This window comes from Petromyzon marinus, unplaced genomic scaffold (genome assembly GCF_048934315.1).
Source record: "Petromyzon marinus isolate PM22_M1 ecotype Great Lakes invasive population unplaced genomic scaffold, UKy_Petmar_22M1.pri1.0 PM_G_Scaffold_2, whole genome shotgun sequence".
NCBI lineage: Eukaryota > Metazoa > Chordata > Hyperoartia > Petromyzontiformes > Petromyzontidae > Petromyzon > Petromyzon marinus.
Window position 1 is genome coordinate 9311320 of NW_027422761.1, and position 19686 is coordinate 9331005.

Genomic DNA, 19686 nt, shown 5'->3' on the forward strand with positions numbered 1-19686 from the left:
TTATTAAATAGGCTTATTAAATAGACTTATTAAATGGGCTCAATAAATAGGCTTATTAAATAGGCGTATTAAATAGGCTCAATATATAGGCTTATTAAATAGGCTCAATAAATAGGCTTATTAAATAGGCTCAATAAATAGGCTTATTAAATAGGCTCATTAAATACTTATTAAATAGGCTTATTAACTAGACTTATTAAATAGCCTTATTAAATAGGCTTATTTCAGCAACTTAGGCTTATTAAATAGGCTTATTTCAGCAACTTAGACTTATTACAAAGACTTATTTCAGCAACTTAGGCTTATTAAATAGGCTTATTCAGCAACTTAGGCTTATTAAATAGGCTTATTTCAGCAAATTAGATTATTACATAGGCCTATTAAATAGGCTTATTAAATAGACTTATTAAATAGGCTCATTAAATACTTATTAAATAGGCTTATTAAATAGGCTTATTAAATAGGCTTATTTCAGCAATTTAGACTTATTAAATAGGTTTATTCAGCAACTTAGGCTTATTAAATAGGCTTATTCAGCAACTTAGGCTTATTAAATAGGCTTATTTCAGCAACTTAGGCTTATTAAATAGGCTCATTCAGAAACTTAGGCTTATTAAATAGGCTTATTTCAGCAACTTAGACTTATTAAATAGGCCTATTAAATAGGCTTATTAAATAGGCTAATTTCATCAACTTAGGCTTATTAAATAGGCTCATTCAGAAACTTAGGCTTATTAAATAGGCTTATTTCAGCAACTTAGACTTATTAAATAGGCTTATTAAAAGGCTTTTTAAATAGACTTATTAAATAGGCTCATTAAATACTTATTAAATAGGTTTATTAAATAGGCATATTAAATAGGCTTATTAAATAGCCTTATTAAATAGGCTTGTTTCAGCAACTTAGGCTTATTAAATAGCGTTATTTCAGCAATTTAGACTTATTAAATAGGCTTATTCAGCAACTTAGGCTTATTAAATAGCCTTATTAAATAGGCTTATTTCAGCAACTTAGGCTTATTAAATAGGCTTATTTCAGCAACTTAGACTTATTAAAAAGGCTTATTTCAGCAACTTAGGCTTATTAAATAGGCTTATTCAGCAACTTAGGCTTATTAAATAGGCTTATTTCAGCAAATTAGACTTATTAAATAGGCCTATTAAATAGGCTTATTAAATAGACTTATTAAATAGGCTCATTAAATACTTATTAAATAGGCTTATTAAATAGGCTTATTAAATAGACTTATTAAATGGGCTCAATAAATAGGCTTATTAAATAGGCGTATTAAATAGGCTCAATAAATAGGCTTATTAAATAGGCTCAATAAATAGGCTTATTAAATAGGCTCAATAAATAGGCTTATTAAATAGGCTCATTAAATACTTATTAAATAGGCTTATTAACTAGACTTATTAAATAGACTTATTAAATAGGCTTATTAAATAGACTTATTCAATAGGCTTATTAAAAATGCTCATTAAATACTTATTAAATGTGTTTATTAAATAGGCGTATTAAATAGGCTTATTAAATAGGCTTATTAAATAGACTTATTAAATATCCTCATTAAATAGGCTTATTTTAGCAACTTGGGCTTATTAAATAGGTTTATTTCAGCAACTTAGACTTATTAAAGATCCTTATTAAATACGCTTATTTCAGCAACTTGGGCATATTAAATAAGCTTATTTCGGCAACTTTCGCTGATTAAAAAGGCTTATTTCACCAACTTAGACTTATTAAATAGCCTTATTTCACCAACTTAGACTTATTAAATAGCCTTATTTCAGCAACTTAGGCTTATTAAATAGGCTTATTTTAGCAACTTGGATGTATTAAATAGCCTTATTTCAGCAACTTAGGCTTATTAAATAGGCTTATTTCAGCAACTTAGGCTCATTAAATAGCCTTATTTCAGCAAATTAGACTTATTAAATAGGCTTATTTCAGCAACTTAGGCTTATTAAATAGGCTTATTCAGCAACTTAGGCTTATTAAATAGGCTTATTAAATAGGTTTATTTCAGCAACTTAGGCTTATTAAATAGGCTTATTCAGCAACTTAGGCTTATTAAATAGGCTCATTCAATACTTATTAAATAGGCTTATTAAACAGGCTTATTAAATAGACTCATTAAATAGGCTCAATAAATAGGCTTATTAAATAGGCTTATTAATTAGGCTTATTAAATAGGCTTATTAAATAGACTTATTAAATAGGCTTATTAAATTGGCTCAATAAATAGGCTTATTAAATAGGCTCAATAAATAGGCTTATTAAATAGGCTCAATAAATAGGCTTATTAAATAGGCTCAGTAAATACTTATTAAATAGGCTTATTAAATAGACTTATTAAATAGACTTATAAAATAGGCTTATTAAATAGGCTTATTAAATAGGCTTATTAAAAGGCTTATTAAATAGACTTATTAAATAGGCTCATTAAATACTTATTAAATAGGTTTATTAAATAGGCATATTAAATAGGCTTATTAAATAGGCTTATTTGATAGGCTTATTAAATAGACTTATTAAATAGCCTCATTAAATAGGCTTATTTTAGCAACTTAGGCTTATTAAATAGGCCTATTTCAGCAACTTAGGCTTATTAAATAGCGTTATTAAATAGGCTTATTTCAGCAATTTAGACTTATTAAATAGGTTTATTCAGCAACTTAGGCTTATTAAATAGGCTCATTCAGAAACTTAGGCTTATTAAATAGGCTTATTTCAGCAACTTAGACTTATTAAATAGGCTTATTAAAAGGCTTATTAAATAGACTTATTAAATAGGCTCATTAAATACTTATTAAATAGGTTTATTAAATAGGCATATTAAATAGGCTTATTAAATAGCCTTATTAAATAGGCTTATTAAATAGCCATATTAAATAGGCTTATTTCAGCAACTTATACTTATTAAATAGGTTTATTCAGCAACTTAGGCTTATTAAATAGACTTCTTTCAGCAACTTAGGCTTATTAAATAGCGTTATTTCAGCAATTTAAACTTATTAAATAAGCTTATTCAGCAACTTAGGCTTATTAAATAGCCTTATTAAATAGGCTTATTTCAGCAACTTAGGCTTATTAAATAGGCTTATTTCAGCAACTTAGACTTATTAAAAAGGCTTATTTCAGCAACTTAGGCTTATTGAATAGGCTTATTCAGCAACTTAGGCTTATTAAATAGGCTTATTTCAGCAAATTAGACTTATTAAATAGGCCTATTAAATAGGCTTATTAAATAGACTTATTAAATAGGCTCATTAAATACTTATTAAATAGGCTTATTAAATTGGCTTATTAAATAGACTTATTAAATGGGCTCAATAAATAGGCTTATTAAATAGGCGTATTAAATAGGCTCAATAAATAGGCTTATTAAATAGGCTCAATAAATAGGCTTATTAAATAGGCTCAATAAATAGGCTTTTTAAATAGGCTCATTAAATACTTATTAAATAGGCTTATTAACTAGACTTATTAAATAGACTTATTAAATAGGCTTATTAAATAGACTTATTCAATAGGCTTATTAAAAATGCTCATTAAAACTCATTAAATGTGTTTATTAAATAGGTGTATTAAATAGGCTTATTAAATAGGCTTATTAAATAGGCTTATTTTAGCAACTTGGGCTTATTAAATAGGTTTATTTCAGCAACTTAGACTTATTAAAGATCCTTATTAAATAGGCTTATTTCAGCAACTTGGGCTTATTAAATAAGCTTATTTCAGCAATTTTCGCTGATTAAAAAGGCTTATTTCAGCAACTTAGACTTATTAAATAGCCTTATTTCAGCAACTTAGACTTATTAAATAGGCTTATTTCAGCAACTTGGGCTTATTAAATAAGCTTATTTCAGCAATTTTCGCTGATTAAAAAGGCTTATTTCAGCAACTTAGACTTATTAAATAGCCTTATTTCAGCAACTTAGACTTATTAAATAGGCTTATTTCAGCAACTTATGCTTATTAAATATACTTATTTCAGCAACTTAGGCTTATTAAATAGGCTTATTTTAGCAACTTGGATGTATTAAATAGCCTTATTTCAGCAACTTAGGCTTAGTAAATAGGCTTATTTCAGCAACTTAGGCTCATTAAATAGCCTTATTTCAGCAACTTAGACTTATTAAATAGGCTTATTTCAGCAACTTAGGCTTATTAAATAGGCTTATTCAGCAACTTAGGCTTATTAAATAGGCTTATTAAATAGGTTTATTTCAGCAACTTAGACTTATTAAAGATCCTTATTAAATAGGCTTATTTCAGAAACTTTGGCTTATTAAATAAGCTTATTTCAGCAACTTTCGCTGATTAAAAAGGCTTATTTCAGCAACTTAGGCTTATTAAATAGGCTTATTCAGCAACTTAGGCTTATTAAATAGGCTTATTTCAGCAAATTAGACTTATTAAATAGGACTATTAAATAGGCTTATTAAATAGACTTATTAAATAGGCTCATTAAATACTTATTAAATAGGCTTATTAAATAGGCTTATTAAATAGACTTATTAAATGGGCTCAATAAATAGGCTTATTAAATAGGCGTATTAAATAGGCTCAATAAATAGGCTTATTAAATAGGCTCAATAAATAGGCTTATTAAATAGGCTCATTAAATACTTATTAAATAGGCTTATTAACTAGACTTATTAAATAGACTTATTAAATAGGCTTATTAAATAGACTTATTCAATAGGCTTATTAAAAATGCTCATTAAATACTTATTAAATGTGTTTATTAAATAGGCGTATTAAATAGGCTTATTAAATAGGCTTATTAAATAGGCTTATTAAATAGACTTATTAAATATCCTCATTAAATAGGCTTATTTTAGCAACTTGGGCTTATTAAATAGGTGTATTTCAGCAACTTAGACTTATTAAAGATCCTTATTAAATACGCTTATTTCAGCAACTTGGGCATATTAAATAAGCTTATTTCGGCAACTTTCGCTGATTAAAAAGGCTTATTTCACCAACTTAGACTTATTAAATAGCCTTATTTCACCAACTTAGACTTATTAAATAGCCTTATTTCAGCAACTTAGGCTTATTAAATAGGCTTATTTTAGCAACTTGGATGTATTAAATAGCCTTATTTCAGCAACTTAGGCTTATTAAATAGGCTTATTTCAGCAACTTAGGCTCATTAAATAGCCTTATTTCAGCAAATTAGACTTATTAAATAGGCTTATTTCAGCAACTTAGGCTTATTAAATAGGCTTATTCAGCAACTTAGGCTTATTAAATAGGCTTATTAAATAGGTTTATTTCAGCAACTTAGGCTTATTAAATAGGCTTATTCAGCAACTTAGGCTTATTAAATAGGCTCATTCAATACTTATTAAATATGCTTATTAAACAGGCTTATTAAATAGACTCATTAAATAGGCTCAATAAATAGGCTTATTAAATAGGCTTATTAATTAGGCTTATTAAATAGGCTTATTAAATAGACTTATTAAATAGGCTTATTAAATTGGCTCAATAAATAGGCTTATTAAATAGGCTCAATAAATAGGCTTATTAAATAGGCTCAATAAATAGGCTTATTAAATAGGCTCAGTAAATACTTATTAAATAGGCTTATTAAATAGACTTATTAAATAGACTTATTAAATAGGCTTATTAAATAGGCTTATTAAATAGGCTTATTAAAAGGCTTATTAAATAGACTTATTAAATAGCCTCATTAAATAGGCTTATTTTAGCAACTTAGGCTTATTAAATAGGCTTATTTCAGCAACTTAGGCTTATTAAATAGGCTTATTTCAGCAACTTAGACTTATTAAATAGGCTTATTAAAAGGCTTATTAAATAGACTTATTAAATAGGCTCATTAAATACTTATTAAATAGGTTTATTAAATAGGCATATTAAATAGGCTTATTAAATAGCCTTATTAAATAGGCTTATTAAATAGCCATATTAAATAGGCTTATTTCAGCAACTTAGACTTATTAAATAGGTTTATTCAGCAACTTAGGCTTATTAAATAGACTTTTTCAGCAACTTAGGCTTATTAAATAGCGTTATTTCAGCAATTTAAACTTATTAAATAAGCTTATTCAGCAACTTAGGCTTATTAAATAGCCTTATTAAATAGGCTTATTTCAGCAACTTAGGCTTATTGAATAGGCTTATTCAGCAACTTAGGCTTATTAAATAGGCTTATTTCAGCAAATTAGACTTATTAAATAGGCCTATTAAATAGGCTTATTAAATAGACTTATTAAATAGGCTCATTAAATACTTATTAAATAGGCTTATTAAATTGGCTTATTAAATAGACTTATTAAATGGGCTCAATAAATAGGCTTATTAAATAGGCGTATTAAATAGGCTCAATAAATAGGCTTATTAAATAGGCTCAATAAATAGGCTTATTAAATAGGCTCAATAAATAGGCTTTTTAAATAGGCTCATTAAATACTTATTAAATAGGCTTATTAACTAGACTTATTAAATAGACTTATTAAATAGGCTTATTAAATAGACTTATTCAATAGGCTTATTAAAAATGCTCATTAAATACTCATTAAATGTGTTTATTAAATAGGTGTATTAAATAGGCTTATTAAATAGGCTTATTAAATAGGCTTATTTTAGCAACTTGGGCTTATTAAATAGGTTTATTTCAGCAACTTAGACTTATTAAAGATCCTTATTAAATAGGCTTATTTCAGCAACTTGGGCTTATTAAATAAGCTTATTTCAGCAACTTTCGCTGATTAAAAAGGCTTATTTCAGCAACTTAGACTTATTAAATAGCCTTATTTCAGCAACTTAGACTTATTAAATAGGCTTATTTCAGCAACTTATGCTTATTAAATATACTTATTTCAGCAACTTAGGCTTATTAAATAGGCTTATTTTAGCAACTTGGATGTATTAAATAGCCTTATTTCAGCAACTTAGGCTTAGTAAATAGGCTTATTTCAGCAACTTAGGCTCATTAAATAGCCTTATTTCAGCAACTTAGACTTATTAAATAGGCTTATTTCAGCAACTTATGCTTATTAAATAGGCTTATTCAGCAACTTAGGCTTATTAAATAGGCTTATTAAATAGGTTTATTTCAGCAACTTAGACTTATTAAAGATCCTTATTAAATAGGCTTATTTCAGAAACTTGGGCTTATTAAATAAGCTTATTTCAGCAACTTTCGCTGATTAAAAAGGCTTATTTCAGCAACTTAGACTTATTAAATAGCCTTATTTCAGCAACTTAGACTTATTAAATAGGCTTATTTCAGCAACTTATGCTTATTAAATATACTTATTTCAGCAACTTAGGCTTATTAAATAGGCTTATTTTAGCAACTTGGACGTATTAAATAGTCTTATTTCAGCAACTTAGGCTTATTAAATAGGCTTATTTCAGCAACTTAGGCTCATTAAATAGCCTTATTTCAGCAACTTAGATTATTAAATAGGCTTATTTCAGCAAGTTAGGCTTATTAAATAGGCTTATTCAGCAACTTAGGCTTATTAAATAGGCTTATTAAATAGGCTTATTTCATCAACTTAGGCTTATTAAATAGGCTTATTCAGCAACTTAGGCTTATTAAATAGGCTCATTCAATACTTATTAAATAGGCTTATTAAACAGGCTTATTAAATAAACTCATTAAATAGGCTCAATAAATAGGCTTAGTAAATAGGCTTATTAATTAGGCTTATTAAATAGGCTTATTAAATAGACTTATTAAATAGGCTTATTAAATAGGCTCAATAAATAAGCTTTTTAAATAGGCTCAATAAATAGGCTTATTAAATAGGCTCAATAAATAGGCTTATTAAATAGGCTCATTAAATACTTATTAAATAGGATTATTAAATAGACTTATTAAATAGACTTATTAAATAGGCTTATTAAATAGGCTTATTAAATAGGCTTATTAAAAGGCTTATTAAATAGACTTATTAAATAGGCTCATTAAATACTTATTAAATAGGTTTATTAAATAGGCGTATTAAATAGGCTTATTAAATAGGCTCATTAAATAGGCTTATTAAATAGACTTATTAAATAGCCTCATTAAATAGGCTTATTTTAGCAACTTAGGCTTATTAAATAGGCTTATGTCAGCAACTTAGGCTTATTAAATAGCATTATTTCAGCAATTTAGAATTATTAAATAGGCTTATTTCAGCAACTTAGACTTATTAAAAAGGCTTATTTCAGCAAATTAGGCTTATTAAATAGGCTTATTCAGCAACTTAGGCTTATTAAATAGGCTTATTTCAGCAACTTAGACTTATTAAATAGGCCTATTAAATAGGCTTATTTAATAGACTTATTAAATAGGCTCATTAAATACTTATTAAATAGGCTTATTAAATAGGCTTATTAAATAGACTTATTAAATGGTCTCAATAAATAGGCTTATTAAATAGGCGTATTAAATAGGCTCAATAAATAGGCTTATTAAATAGGCTCAATAAATAGGCTTATTAAATAGGCTCAATAAATAGGCTTATTAAATAGGCTCATTAAATACTTATTAAATAGGCTTATTAACTAGACTTATTAAATAGGCTTATTAAATAGACTTATTAAATATCCTCATTAAATAGGCTTATTTTAGCAACTTGGGCTTATTAAATAGGTTTATTTCAGCAACTTAGACTTATTAAAAATCCTTATTAAATAGGCTTATTTCAGCAACTAGGGCTTATTAAATAAGCTTATTTCAGCAACTTATGCTCATTAAAAAGGCTTATTTCAGCAACTTAGACTTATTAAATAGCCTTATTTCAGCAACTTAGACTTATTAAATAGGCTTATTTCAGCAACTTATGCTTATTAAATATACTTATTTCAGCAACTTAGGCTTATTAAATAGGCTTATTTTAGCAACTTGGACGTATTAAATAGCCTTATTTCAGCAACTTAGGCTTATTAAATAGGCTTATTTCAGCAACTTAGGCTCATTAAATAGCCTTATTTCAGCAACTTAGACTTATTAAATAGGCTTATTTCAGCAACTTAGGCTTATTAAATAGGCTTATTCAGCAACTTAGGCTTATTAAATAGGCTTATTAAATAGGCTTATTTCAGCAACTTAGGCTTATTAAATAGGCTTATTCAGCAACTTAGACTTATTAAATAGGCTCATTCAATACTTATTAAATAGGCTTATTAGACAGGCTTATTAAATAGACTCATTAAATAGGCTCAATAAATATGCTTAATAAATAGGCTTATTAATTAGGCTTATTAAATAGGCTTATTAAATAGACTCATTAAATAGGCTTATTAAATAGGCTCAATAAATAGGCTTATTAAATAGGCTCAATAAATGGGCTTATTAAATAGGCTCAATAAATCGGCTTATTAAATAGGCTCATTAAATACTTATTAAAAAGGCTTATTAAATAGACTTATTAAATAGGCGTATTAAAAGGCTTATTAAATAGACTTATTAAATAGGCTCATTAAATACTTATTAAATAGGTTTATTAAATAGGCGTATTAAATAGGCGTATTAAATAGGCTTATTAAATAGGCTTATTAAATAGACTTATTAAATAGCCTCATTAAATAGGCTTATTTTAGCAACTTAGGCTTATTAAATAGGCTTATTTCAGCAACTTAGGCTTATTAAATAGGCTCATTCAATACTTATTAAATAGGCTTATTAAACAGGCTTATTAAATAGACTCATTAAATAGGCTCAATAAATAGGCTTAGTAAATAGGCTTATTAATTAGGCTTATTAAATAGGCTTATTAAATAGACTTATTAAATAGGCTTATTAAATAGGCTCAATAAATAAGCTTTTTAAATAGGCTCAATAAATAGGCTTATTAAATAGGCTCAATAAATAGGCTTATTAAATAGGCTCATTAAATACTTATTAAATAGGATTATTAAATAGACTTATTAAATAGACTTATTAAATAGGCTTATTAAATAGGCTTATTAAATAGGCTTATTAAAAGGCTTATTAAATAGACTTATTAAATAGGCTCATTAAATACTTATTAAATAGGTTTATTAAATAGGCATATTAAATAGGCTTATTAAATAGGCTTATTAAATAGGCTTATTAAATAGACTTATTAAATAGCCTCATTAAATAGGCTTATTTTAGCAACTTAGGCTTATTAAATAGGCTTATGTCAGCAACTTAGGCTTATTAAATAGCATTATTTCAGCAATTTAGAATTATTAAATAGGCTTATTTCAGCAACTTAGACTTATTAAAAAGGCTTATTTCAGCAAATTAGGCTTATTAAATAGGCTTATTCAGCAACTTAGGCTTATTAAATAGGCTTATTTCAGCAACTTAGACTTATTAAATAGGCCTATTAAATAGGCTTATTTAATAGACTTATTAAATAGGCTCATTAAATACTTATTAAATAGGCTTATTAAATAGGCTTATTAAATAGACTTATTAAATGGTCTCAATAAATAGGCTTATTAAATAGGCGTATTAAATAGGCTCAATAAATAGGCTTATTAAATAGGCTCAATAAATAGGCTTATTAAATAGGCTCAATAAATAGGCTTATTAAATAGGCTCATTAAATACTTATTAAATAGGCTTATTAACTAGACTTATTAAATAGGCTTATTAAATAGACTTATTAAATATCCTCATTAAATAGGCTTATTTTAGCAACTTGGGCTTATTAAATAGGTTTATTTCAGCAACTTAGACTTATTAAAAATCCTTATTAAATAGGCTTATTTCAGCAACTAGGGCTTATTAAATAAGCTTATTTCAGCAACTTATGCTCATTAAAAAGGCTTATTTCAGCAACTTAGACTTATTAAATAGCCTTATTTCAGCAACTTAGACTTATTAAATAGGCTTATTTCAGCAACTTATGCTTATTAAATATACTTATTTCAGCAACTTAGGCTTATTAAATAGGCTTATTTTAGCAACTTGGACGTATTAAATAGCCTTATTTCAGCAACTTAGGCTTATTAAATAGGCTTATTTCAGCAACTTAGGCTCATTAAATAGCCTTATTTCAGCAACTTAGACTTATTAAATAGGCTTATTTCAGCAACTTAGGCTTATTAAATAGGCTTATTCAGCAACTTAGGCTTATTAAATAGGCTTATTAAATAGGCTTATTTCAGCAACTTAGGCTTATTAAATAGGCTTATTCAGCAACTTAGACTTATTAAATAGGCTCATTCAATACTTATTAAATAGGCTTATTAGACAGGCTTATTAAATAGACTCATTAAATAGGCTCAATAAATATGCTTAATAAATAGGCTTATTAATTAGGCTTATTAAATAGGCTTATTAAATAGACACATTAAATAGGCTTATTAAATAGGCTCAATAAATAGGCTTATTAAATAGGCTCAATAAATGGGCTTATTAAATAGGCTCAATAAATCGGCTTATTAAATAGGCTCATTAAATACTTATTAAAAAGGCTTATTAAATAGACTTATTAAATAGGCGTATTAAAAGGCTTATTAAATAGACTTATTAAATAGGCTCATTAAATACTTATTAAATAGGTTTATTAAATAGGCGTATTAAATAGGCGTATTAAATAGGCTTATTAAATAGGCTTATTAAATAGACTTATTAAATAGCCTCATTAAATAGGCTTATTTTAGCAACTTAGGCTTATTAAATAGGCTTATTTCAGCAACTTAGGCTTATTAAATAGGCTCATTCAATACTTATTAAATAGGCTTATTAAACAGGCTTATTAAATAGACTCATTAAATAGGCTCAATAAATAGGCTTATTAAATAGGCTTATTAATTAGGCTTATTAAATAGGCTTATTAAATAGACTTATTAAATAGGCTTATTAAATTGGCTCAATAAATAGGCTTATTAAATAGGCTCAATAAATAGGCTTATTAAATAGGCTCAATAAATAGGCTTATTAAATAGGCTCATTAAATACTTATTAAATAGGCTTATTAAATAGACTTATTAAATAGACTTATTAAATAGGCTTATTAAATAGGCTTATTAAATAGGCTTATTAAAAGGCTTATTAAATAGACTTATTAAATAGGCTCATTAAATACTTATTAAATAGGTTTATTAAATAGGCGTATTAAATAGGCTTATTAAATAGGCTTATTTAATAGGCTTATTAAATAGACTTATTAAATAGCCTCATTAAATAGGCTTATTTTAGCAACTTAGGCTTATTAAATAGGCTTATTTCAGCAACTTAGGCTTATTAAATAGCGTTATTAAATAGGCTTATTTCAGCAATTTAGACTTATTAAATAGGTTTATTCAGCAACTTAGGCTTATTAAATAGGCTCATTCAGAAACTTAGGCTTATTAAATAGGCTTATTTCAGCAACTTAGACTTATTAAATAGGCTTATTAAAAGGCTTATTAAATAGACTTATTAAATAGGCTCATTAAATACTTATTAAATAGGTTTATTAAATAGGCATATTAAATAGGCTTATTAAATAGCCTTATTAAATAGGCTTATTAAATAGCCTTATTAAATAGGCTTATTTCAGCAACTTAGACTTATTAAATAGGTTTATTCAGCAACTTAGGCTTATTAAATAGACTTCTTTCAGCAACTTAGGCTTATTAAATAGCGTTATTTCAGCAATTTAGACTTATTAAATAGGCTTATTCAGCAACTTAGGCTTATTAAATAGCCTTATTAAATAGGCTTATTTCAGCAACTTAGGCTTATTAAATAGGCTTATTTCAGCAACTTAGACTTATTAAAAAGGCTTATTTCAGCAACTTAGGCTTATTGAATAGGCTTATTCAGCAACTTAGGCTTATTAAATAGGCTTATTAAATAGGCTTATTTCAGCAACTTAGGCTTATTAAATAGGCTTATTTCAGCAACTTAGACTTATTAAAAAGGCTTATTTCAGCAACTTAGGCTTATTGAATAGGCTTATTCAGCAACTTAGGCTTATTAAATAGGCTTATTAAATAGGCTTATTTCAACAACTTAGGCTTATTAAATAGGCTTATTTAGCAACTTAGGCTTATTAAATAGGCTCATTCAATACTTATTAAATAGGCTTATTAAATTGGCTTATTAAATAGACTTATTAAATGGGCTCAATAAATAGGCTTATTAAATAGGCGTATTAAATAGGCTCAATAAATAGGCTTATTAAATAGGCTCAATAAATAGGCTTATTAAATAGGCTCAATAAATAGGCTTTTTAAATAGGCTCATTAAATACTTATTAAATAGGCTTATTAACTAGACTTATTAAATAGACTTATTAAATAGGCTTATTAAATAGACTTATTCAATAGGCTTATTAAAAATCCTCATTAAATACTCATTAAATGTGTTTATTAAATAGGTGTATTAAATAGGCTTATTAAATAGGCTTATTAAATAGGCTTATTTTAGCAACTTGGATGTATTAAATAGCCTTATTTCAGCAACTTAGGCTTATTAAATAGGCTTATTTCAGCAACTTAGGCTCATTAAATAGCCTTATTTCAGCAACTTAGACTTATTAAATAGGCTTATTTCAGCAACTTAGGCTTATTAAATAGGCTTATTCAGCAACTTAGGCTTATTAAATAGGCTTATTAAATAGGTTTATTTCAGCAACTTAGACTTATTAAAGATCCTTATTAAATAGGCTTATTTCAGAAACTTGGGCTTATTAAATAAGCTTATTTCAGCAACTTTCGCTGATTAAAAAGGCTTATTTCAGCAACTTAGACTTATTAAATAGCCTTATTTCAGCAACTTAGACTTATTAAATAGGCTTATTTCAGCAACTTATGCTTATTAAATATACTTATTTCAGCAACTTAGGCTTATTAAATAGGCTTATTTTAGCAACTTGGACGTATTAAATAGTCTTATTTCAGCAACTTAGGCTTATTAAATAGGCTTATTTCAGCAAGTTAGGCTTATTAAATAGGCTTATTCAGCAACTTAGGCTTATTAAATAGGCTTATTAAATAGGCATATTTCAGCAACTTAGGCTTATTAAATAGGCTTATTCAGCAACTTAGGCTTATTAAATAGGCTCATTCAATACTTATTAAATAGGCTTATTAAACAGGCTTATTAAATAGACTCATTAAATAGGCTCAATAAATAGGCTTATTAAATAGGCTTATTCAGCAACTTAGGCTTATTAAATAGGCTTATTAAATAGACTTATTAAATAGGCTTATTAAATAGGCTCAATAAATAAGCTCATTAAATAGTCTCAATAAATAGGCTTATTAAATAGGCTCAATAAATAGGCTTATTAAATAGGCTCATTAAATACTTATTAAATAGGATTATTAAATAGACTTATTAAATAGACTTATTAAATAGGCTTATTAAATAGGCATATTAAATAGGCTTATTAAAAGGCTTATTAAATAGACTTATTAAATAGGCTCATTAAATACTTATTAAATAGGTTTATTAAATAGGTGTATTAAATAGGCTTATTAAATAGGCTTATTAAATAGGCTTATTAAATAGACTTATTAAATAGCCTCATTAAATAGGCTTATTTTAGCAACGTAGGCTTATTAAATAGGCTTATGTCAGCAACTTAGGCTTATTAAATAGCATTATTTCAGCAATTTAGACTTATTAAATAGGCTTATTTCAGCAACTTAGACTTATTAAAAAGGCTTATTTCAGCAAATTAGGCTTATTAAATAGGCTTATTCAGCAACTTAGGCTTATTAAATAGGCTTATTTCAGCAACTTAGACTTATTAAATAGGCCTATTAAATAGGCTTATTTAATAGACTTATTAAATAGGCTCATTAAATACTTATTAAATAGGCTTATTAAATAGGCTTATTAAATAGACTTATTAAATGGTCTCAATAAATAGGCTTATTAAATAGGCGTATTAAATAGGCTCAATAAATAGGCTTATTAAATAGGCTTATTTTAGCAACTTGGACGTATTAAATAGCCTTATTTCAGCAACTTAGGCTTATTAAATAGGCTTATTTCAGCAACTTAGGCTCATTAAATAGCCTTATTTCAGCAACTTAGACTTATTAAATAGGCTTATTTCAGCAACTTAGGCTTATTAAATAGGCTTATTCAGCAACTTAGGCTTATTAAATAGGCTTATTAAATAGGCTTATTTCAGCAACTTAGGCTTATTAAATAGGCTTATTCAGCAACTTAGACTTATTAAATAGGCTCATTCAATACTTATTAAATAGGCTTATTAGACAGGCTTATTAAATAGACTCATTAAATAGGCTCAATAAATATGCTTAATAAATAGGCTTATTAATTAGGCTTATTAAATAGACTTATTAAATAGGCTTATTAAATAGGTTTATTAAATAGGCTTATTAAAAAGGCTTATTAAATAGACTTATTAAATAGACTTATTAAATAGGCTTTTTAAATAGGCTTATTAAATAGGCGTATTAAAAGGCTTATTAAATAGACTTATTAAATAGGCTCATTAAATACTTATTAAATAGGTTTATTAAATAGGCGTATTAAATAGGCTTATTAAATAGGCTTATTAAATAGGCTTATTAAATAGACTTATTAAATAGCCTCATTAAATAGGCTTATTTTAGCAACTTAGGCTTATTAAATAGGCTTATTTCAGCAACTTAGGCTTATTAAATAGCGTTATTTCAGCAACTTAGACTTATTAAATAGGCTTATTCAGCAACTTAGGCTTATTAAATAGCCTTATTAAATAGGGTTATTTCAGCAACTTAGGCTTATTAAATAGGCTTATTTCAGCAACTTAGACTTATTAAATAGGCTTATTCAGCAACTTAGGCTTATTAAATAGGCTTATTTCAGCAACTTAGACTTATTAAATAGGCCTATTAAATAGGTTTATTTAATAGACTTATTAAATAGGCTCATTAAATACTTATTCAATAGGCTTATTAAATAGGCTTATTAAATAGACTTATTAAATGGTCTCAATAAATAGGCTTATTAAATAGGCGTATTAAATAGGCTCAATAAATAGGCTTATTAAATAGGCTCAATAAATAGGCTTATTAAATAGGCTCAATAAATAGGCTTATTAAATAGGATCATTAAATACTTATTAAATAGGCTTATTAACTAGACTTATTAAATAGGCTTATTAAATAGACTTATTAAATATCCTCATTAAATAGGCTTATTTTAGCAACTTGGGCTTATTAAATAGGTTTATTTCAGCAACTTAGACTTATTAAAAATCCTTATTAAATAGGCTTATTTCAGCAACTTGGGCTTATTAAATAAGCTTATTTCAGCAACTTATGCTCATTAAAAAGGCTTATTTCAGCAACTTAGACTTATTAAATAGCCTTATTTCAGCAACTTAGACTTATTAAATAGGCTTATTTCAGCAACTTATGCTTATTAAATATACGTATTTCAGCAACTTAGGCTTATTAAATAGGCTTATTTTAGCAACTTGGACGTATTAAATAGCCTTATTTCAGCAACTTAGGCTTATTAAATAGGCTTATTTCAGCAACTTAGGCTCATTAAATAGCCTTATTTCAGCAACTTAGACTTATTAAATAGGCTTATTTCAGCAACTTAGGCTTATTAAATAGGCTTATTCAGCAACTTAGGCTTATTAAATAGGCTTATTAAATAGGCTTATTTCAGCAACTTAGGCTTATTAAATAGGCTTATTCAGCAACTTAGACTTATTAAATAGGCTCATTCAATACTTATTAAATAGGCTTATTAGACAGGCTTATTAAATAGACTCATTAAATAGCCTCAATAAATATGCTTAATAAATAGGCTTATTAATTAGGCTTATTAAATAGGCTTATTAAATAGACTTATTAAATAGGCTTATTAAATAGGCTCAATAAATAGGCTTATTAAATAGGCTCAATAAATGGGCTTATTAAATAGGCTCAATAAATCGGCTTATTAAATAGGCTCATTAAATACTTATTAAAAAGGCTTATTAAATAGACTTATTAAATAGACTTATTAAATAGGCTTTTTAAATAGGCTTATTAAATAGGCGTATTAAAAGGCTTATTAAATAGACTTATTAAATAGGCTCATTAAATACTTATTAAATAGGTTTATTAAATAGGCGTATTAAATAGGCTTATTAAATAGGCTTATTAAATAGGCTTATTAAATGGACTTATTAAATAGCCTCATTAAATAGGCTTATTTTAGCAACTTAGGCTTATTAAATAGGCTTATTTCAGCAACTTAGGCTTATTAAATAGCGTTATTTCAGCAATTTAGACTTATTAAATAGGCTTATTCAGCAACTTAGGCTCATTAAATAGCCTTATTAAATAGGGTTATTTCAGCAACTTAGGCTTATTAAATAGGCTTATTTCAGCAACTTAGACTTATTAAATAGGCTTATTCAGCAACTTAGGCTTATTAAATAGGCTTATTTCAGCAACTTAGACTTATTAAATAGGCCTATTAAATAGGCTTATTAAATAGACTTATTAAATAGGCTCATTAAATACTTATTAAATAGGCTTATTAAATAGGCATATTAAATAGACTTATTAAATGGGCTCAATAAATAGGCTTATTAAATAGGCGTATTAAATAGGCTCAATAAATAGGCTTATTAAATAGGCTCAATAAATAGGCTTATTAAATAGGCTCAATAAATAGGCTTATTAAATAGGCTCATTAAATACTTATTAAATAGGCTTATTAACTAGACTTATTAAATAGACTTATTAAATAGGCTTATTAAATAGACTTATTCAATAGGCTTATTAAAAATGCTCATTAAATACTTATTAAATAGGTTTATTAAATAGGCATATTAAATAGGCTTATTAAATAGGCTTATTAAATAGGCTTATTAAATAGACTTATTAAATAGCCTCATTAAATAGGCTTATTTTAGCAACTTAGGCTTATTAAATAGACTTATTTCAGCAACTTAGGCTTATTAAATAGCGTTATTTCAGCAATTTAGACTTATTAAATAGGCTTATTCAGCAACTTAGGCTTATTAAATAGCCTTATTAAATAGGCTTATTTCAGCAACTTAGGCTTATTAAATAGGCTTATTTCAGCAACTTAGACTTATTAAAAAGGCTTATTTCAGCAACTTAGGCTTATTAAATAGGCTTATTCAGCAACTTAGGCTTATTAAATAGGCTTATTTCAGCAAATTAGACTTATTAAATAGGCCTATTAAATAGGCTTATTAAATAGACTTATTAAATAGGCTCATTAAATACTTATTAAATAGTCTTATTAAATAGGCTTATTAAATAGACTTATTAAATGGGCTCAATAAATAGGCTTATTAAATAGGCGTATTAAATAGGCTCAATAAATAGGCTTATTAAATAGGCTCAATAAATAGGCTTATTAAATAGGCTCAATAAATAGGCTTTTTAAATAGGCTCATTAAATACTTATTAAATAGGCTTATTAACTAGACTTATTAAATAGACTTATTAAATAGGCTTATTAAATAGACTTATTCAATAGGCTTATAAAAAATGCTCATTAAATACTCATTAAATGTGTTTATTAAATAGGTGTATTAAATAGGCTTATTAAATAGGCTTATTAAATAGGCTTATTTTAGCAACTTGGGCTTAATAAATAGGTTTATTTCAGCAACTTAGACTTATTAAAGATCCTTATTAAATAGGCTTATTTCAGCAACTTGGGCTTATTAAATAAGCTTATTTCAGCAACTTTCGCTGATTAAAAAGGCTTATTTCAGCAACTTAGACTTATTAAATAGCCTTATTTCAGCAACTTAGACTTATTAAATGAGCTTATTTCAGCAACTTATGCTTTTTAAATATACTTATTTCAGCAACTTGGACGTATTAAATAGCCTTATTTCAGCAACTTAGGCTTATTAAATAGGCTTATTTCAGCAACTTAGGCTCATTAAATAGCCTTATTTCAGCAACTTAGACTTATTAAATAGGCTTATTTCAGCAAATTAGACTTATTAAATAGGCCTATTAAATAGGTTTATTAAATAGGCTTATTTCAGCAACTTAGACTTATTAAATAGGTCTATTAAATAGGCTTATTAAATAGACTTATTAAATAGGCTCATTAAATACTTATTAAATAGGCTTATTAAATAGGCGTATTAAATAGACTTATTAAATAGGCTCAATAAATAGGCTTATTAAATAGGCTTATTAAATAGGGTCAATAAATAGGCTTATTAAATAGGCTTATTAAATACACTCATTAAATAGGCTTATTAAATAGGCTCAATAAATAGGCTTATTAAATAGTCTCAATAAATAAGCTCATTAAATAGGCTCAATAAATAGGCTTATTAAATAGGCTCAATAAATAGGCTTATTAAATAGGCTCATTAAATACTTATTAAATAGGCTTATTAAATAGACTTATTAAATAGACTTATTAAAAAGGCTTATTAAATAGACTTATTAAATAGGCTTATTAAAAAGGCTTATTAAATAGCCTTATTTCAGCAACTTAGGCTTATTAAATAGCCTTATTAAATAGGCTTATTTCAGCAACTTAGGCTTATTAAATAGGCTTATTTCAGCAACTTAGACTTATTAAAAAGGCTTATTTCAGCAACTTAGGCTTATTAAATAGGCTTATTCAGCAACTTAGGCTTATTAAATAGGCTTTTTTCAGCAACTTAGACTTATTAAATAGGCCTATTAAATAGGCTTATTAAATAGACTTATTAAATAGGCTCATTAAATACATATTAAGTAGGCTTATTAACTAGACTTATTAAATAGACTTA